This window comes from Triticum aestivum, chromosome 7A (assembly GCF_018294505.1).
Source record: "Triticum aestivum cultivar Chinese Spring chromosome 7A, IWGSC CS RefSeq v2.1, whole genome shotgun sequence".
Classification (NCBI taxonomy): domain Eukaryota; kingdom Viridiplantae; phylum Streptophyta; class Magnoliopsida; order Poales; family Poaceae; genus Triticum; species Triticum aestivum.
The window spans coordinates 651,998,689-652,004,754 of NC_057812.1; positions in this window are offsets into that span (position 1 = coordinate 651,998,689).

Here is a 6,066-nt window from a genome sequence, read left to right on the forward strand (position 1 = left end):
ACTGTGACGTGAATTTGGTTTTGAGTTTTTTTTAGTGACCTGTATTCGTATTTATGTCCCTTTAGAATTTTGTCCGGAGTTTTTGAATATGCACCTCTTTATTTTGTAATTAGTTGAATTGAATTTGTCTTCCTTGAGTGGAAAGCATGACTTGATAGAGCACCGCCAGAATTTTAGCAAGGGTACTCAAACTTATCAACGATCGGTAAATTTTACGAGCTGTTGCTGGTACAATACAATGAGCTATTTTTTCTAATTGACAATTGGAGCAGGGCATCGTGAAGGTGTTAGAGCCACGTGCGAGTGTACCCCATGGATGGTGCCGATCTAAGATGAAAAATCGTTGGCGAAGATTTTTGGAGGTGGAAAATGCAACAACGGATTTGGTGACAAGCCATTGGAGATAAAAAAAAATAAGGAAAAATACGGGCGAGGGATGATTTAGAGATTGAAGCAACGAAAAAGCAAAGGAGAGAGAGAAAAAAGAGGCAGTGACGAAGGAGGAGACAGCTCAGGCAGGAAAGACCAATACGATAGTTGCTGAATCAGGCAGGAAAGACGAAGACGGTAGTGGCTGAATCAACTCAAAAAAATTAGGAAACACAAATAGCCAGTCCTATTCACAAGGGGCAACCGGAAGAAAGAAAAGTGTCCTCACATCATATCTAAGGATGACAATGGGTAGGGTATGAGCAGGGTAGAGCAATGTGGTGGGGTTGGGCTGTCGGGTCCGACGAGGCGGACGCGCCTAGAAGCTCCATATCCGCCCTATATTTGGGCAGGATATGAGGAATGTCGATCAGCCTGGGCGTTTGAGACTTGTTCAAAGATCCTTTCTGGATTGATTTTTTGTGACTGGGCCATCCGCCCGGACGTTTAAGGCGTGTTTGGGGGCATCCGGCTATAGATGCTCTCACATGATGTCATACTCACGTCTTCCCGTCCTACACGTCGCCATGGCCCATTGTCCTCGCATCACACGGTGGATGTCTGCTTTTGTTCTTACCCTCGCATTTCCTTTAAAAACTTTAAAAAGTCATCATCACAAAGAAAGAGAAAGGGGCATGATTACACGAGACGTTTCGTGCAGAGGCCATTTCTTTCTGTTGGTGTCGCATTCGGAGCCCTGCATTGTCGTTGCCGTCGCCGTGTCCACTAGTGACATCCGGAGAAGAAAAGAATCGGCATCTTTTTCGCGTGGCTCCTCCCATGAACTGGTTTTGGTATGTGCGTATGGAATCATCGTGACCTGCCGCTCCTGTTCCGTAGGTTATTCAGACATTATTTTCGCGATGTGTGTGGATATTGAGTTTCCACGTTATGTTATATCCCCACCTTCGCATATAGAGCTATATCGTGGAAAAGCTCCATAATGACACTGATGGCATCAATAATGATGCAATTTATTATGTGGCATGTTAAGAGGCTACTGAGCAGGTTGTATGTCAACTAAGTTTTATTCCTGAAATTATGGCAGTAGACATCATTTCTAAACCACCTACTACAATATGAATATGCAGTTTTCTATGCGAGTAACAACAAGTCAAATGGCGTTGCCAAAACCATTGACAATATGTTTTGTGTTGTGAAAGATAGAATCCAGGATCAAGCTATTGAAGTTGAGCGTATGAGTATGTCTGAATGTTTTACGGATCCATTTATCAAAGACTTACCACCCAATTGAATGATTATTTTGCTAGCATGGGGTGTTGTAAAGTCTTGTTGATCCTGGAAATAAGGACCGTTGAATAATCCAACTCCCATAAAGCATTATGTTCTCCATTTCAAGATAGAACGATATACTATAAGTATTGAGGTCCAATGTCATTTGATAGGTCATTGTGACACCTTACTTTGGTATGCTATTTCTGTTACGAGTGGGTTTATGATGTTTGTTAACCTTACGATTAAGGAGGAGAATGTTGGAATTTGATCTCAGGTAACAACCCGAGAGAAACCATGAGGTTTTTTCACCCCATACCTTTCACGTAGGAGCCTTGATCGGAGGCCTCTAAACCAACAACTTTGGACCCGGTCCCCGGCCCCAGCACTTGATATAAAAGAAAGAAAGAAAAGGATAGCACGTAAGAGAGGCTAACAGAAACCATGGCTACCGACCAAACTGCCCGATCCTAAAGTTGTGCTAGGGGCTGGAAGACCGACGTCTACCGGCGGCCACCAGGAGAGGAGTGCTGCCGGCATCCATGGGCTTCCTCTTCGACTGCGGCGCTGCTGCATCCCTGCTGCCATATACCTTGCTGCTGCTTTTCTCATCGGAAGGACTCCACATCTCTGGAGACTCATGGCAGCCTGCAAGGATTATCCAATAATGATTTCTGCAAGTCAAGGTCAGTCCCAAATTTTTAGTATAAGAGGTGTTCTAATCTGGAGATCAAGATCCTATTATGTTAATACTAAAGGATGTTTCTAACAGAAAATGCAACAACAGATTTGGTGACAAGCCATTGGAGACAAAAAAACAAGGAAAAATGCGGACGAGGAATGATTTAGAGATTGAAGCAACGAAAAAGCAAAGGAGAGAGAAAAAAGAGGCAATGACGAAGGAGGAGACAACTCAGGCAGGAAAGACCAATACAATAGTTGCTGAATCGGGCAGGAAAGACGAAGACGGTAGTGGCTGAATCGACTCGAAAAATTAGGAAACACAAATAGCCAGTCCTATTCACGAGGGGCAACCGGAAGAAAGAAAAGTGTTCTCACATCACATCTAAGGATGACAATGGGTAAGGTATGGGTAGGGTAGAGCAATGTGGTAGGGTTGGACTGTCGGGTCCAACGAAGCGGACGCGCCTAGAAGCCCCATATCCGCCCTATATTTGGGCAGGATATGAGGGATGTCGATCAGCCTGGGCGTTTGAGACCTGTTTAAAGAGCCTGTCTAGATTGATTTTTTGTGACTGGACCGTCCATCGTCCATCCGGATGTTTAAAGCGGGTTTGAGGCATCCGGCTATAGATGCTCTCACATGACGTCATGCTCACGCCTTCCCGTCCTACACGTCGCCATGGCCCGTTGTCATCCTCGCATCACACGGTGGATGTCTGCTTTCGTTCTTACCCTTGCATTTCCTTTAAAATCTTTTAAAAGTCATCATCACAAAGAAAAAGAAAGGGGCATGATTACACGAGACGTTTCGTGCAGAGGCCATTTCTTTCTGTTGGTGTCGCACTCGGAGCCCTGCATTGTCGTTGTCGTCGCCGTGTCCACTAGCGACATCCGGAGAAGAAAAGAATCGGCATCTTTTTCGTGTGGCTCCTCCCATGAACTGGTTTTGGTATGTGCGTATGGAATCATCGTGACCTGCCGCTCCCGTTCCGTGTACAGAGATGCCGAGGCTTTTCCTCGCTTTGTTTGCAGCTTAACTGCATCGAAGTTCAGAACAGGGATTTTACGTGCAGTGCATGTTTGTCTTGTCTCTCCATTGCAAATTTTGCAAGGAAAGAATATGTTCCAGTCGTACTACTAATGCCCAACTTGGCGTGCTGACTGCCGGCTGTCGGCGTTAAGTTAAACATGGTTTATGAAGCTTCACGGTTCGTCCTTGACTTGGTAGGATATATCAGATCGATCATAGAGCCCGTCTGTGTTAATATTGATTAATCAGCGGCACGATGAGTCCGACGACGATGCATTAGGATGGAGAACGACCCTACACCTAAACCTAATGATAATCTATCGCAAGACAGCGACATTGCTACTATCATCACCTCCTTTGCCACCCTTCAACCTGGAAAATATGTCGCAAGAATGAAAAGCCCTACCCACCATCATTTGTGTATTGCAGTATTGCCTTGCACCTGTCCCGTGTGTTGGCATCTAGGCATAGAGAGCGGCGGTTCGTTTTGCCTCGCTCTACAGATAAAACTAAACTACATAACACATAGGAAGAACTCCAGATGGCTCAACCAAATATAAGGTGCCAAGAAGCACAACTATAAAGGTTGCGAAGAAAACAAACACACGAAGGATTAAAAAAAGAAGTGTCGTCTAACACCGCCGAAGCCCTTGCCAGCTAAAACGCTCGTTGACCAAGGTTGAGGCAAGGTGATGCTGTGATGCCAACATGTAAGAGGCATCAAACGTAGGGGGATAAGCCTTCGTCTGCTTTGAGAAGGGCAAACCTCATTGCAATATGTACCTCACTGAAGGAGGCCACCTGTTCCCCTCACCCTGGCATGAAAGACGTCGTCCCGTTGGTCAAAAGACACCAGACCACCAACGACAAGAACACTTTGCTCATCTTGTGGTATTTGACGATGGGTTAACCCATCAAAAAAGGTTATAACGATGGTGGCTACATTTGGTAATCCTTGTTCATGCAGAAATGCTTGCGGATGCATATTTGAACTTCCCAAAACCTCTCATGCCAAACTAAATGTTTGGTCAAAGAACAAGCAGAAACAAAATGAACAACCATCCGGCATGGAGTGTGTATGTCTGCAGTTTTGCTTATGATGGGTTTGAACAGTAGGACCCAACAATCTCCTACCATGGCATGAATACCCCAATAACCTATGCGCTGCCCAACATGGTCACACAACGAGGACCCTAGCTTATAAATAAAGGTGAAATGAGTAAAAAAATCTAAAAAGTACTAAATGTGAGCATAAACTAAGGTGGTCAGGACAACAAAAAATTTTGTAGAGAGTGCACATGATTGAAGTCGCGACTGTCATGTTGCATCTCAGTATCTAGAGCAAGTTTTTTCCCCACCGAACTGGAGCAAGTGAAGGCTGGTGTGCAGGACATAAATCTTTGTCAAAATCAAAACTAATATTTCAGATAAGGAAATATGGTCCATCTCTGCATCAAAACAGACAACTCATGTCACGTGTTGCTTTCCTTCTTATCCTCTAATTTCCTTAGTTTTACTTTTTTTTTTGGAAATGGAGGAGGACCCCCGGCCTCTGCATCTGGACGATGCATGCAGCCACTTTATTAATTATTCACACAAGACCTTACAAAGTCATACAACAGTAAGACTGAAGTCACCGTCTAGGCAACAAAAGTGTCGCTACTCCTATCCAAGAGATGAAGGATGCTGATAGTCTAGGCCTAGTACCAAACAGACCTCGCAGCCAAACCTAACATCTAAGACCTGAGATCCCATCCAAGACGCCTGCCGGGTATGGGTCACCTACTAGCCCGGCGCACTCCTCAACCAGGATGCCTGCCGGGTCTGAGGCCGCCGTAGCCACCTGCCACCAATCCATCTTCAGAGCTGTACTGCTGCATGTACGTTGCCCGGTCTAGCTGCCGTCGACGCCACCACGACGCCAGACCGCGTCACCCTCCTGTGCGAGTCCATCTCCGCACATCGGACGCAGAGTCACCACAACGCCATGCCGCCGAGACCCGCCGCCATCAATGAGTGAGATGGCGCACCGCTCCACCAAAGAATCCGTCCTCTGGTCCTGCATCCAGCTGCTGCTCAAAAACCGATGCCCCCACGAGGGAAAACGACGCCCCAAAAGCACCGCCATCGTCCGATCCGGAAACTATGGATCAAGGTTTTCACCAAAAGCAGCGCAAGCAAGTCAACAGAAACTGCAGAGGCGATGTCTTCAACAAGATAACGACGCAAAAACGCCACCACCGCCCGCCATGACCCGCGTCATAGCACGGTTTTCACCGGCAGCCCTGTTTCCCCACTGTACGACGGGACTAGATGCGAGAAGCCACAACCATCTAGCCGACCACCTTCGGCGAAGAAGATGGCCACCACCTCCACGCCAAGGGCCGGAGCCCCTGACGTCCTCGTGTCGCGTGCCTAGTCCAGAGGCCGCTTGATGCGCCGGAACAAAGGATGCGCACGACGGCTCGAGGAACCACCATCCAGATCCTAATGGGATCCAGATCAGACACCCTAGCCGCCGACGTGATCTCTTCATCGCCGCCACCAGCACGACAACCTTGGTCACCACCGGCCTGCGCCATCGCCCTTGAATCGGCCGCAGTGGGTCGCCGCCACCCAGATCCGATCGCCGGTCGAGGAAGATTGCCGCCGCTGCCGCTGCGGCCCGCAGTCTTAGCCTGCGATGCCCT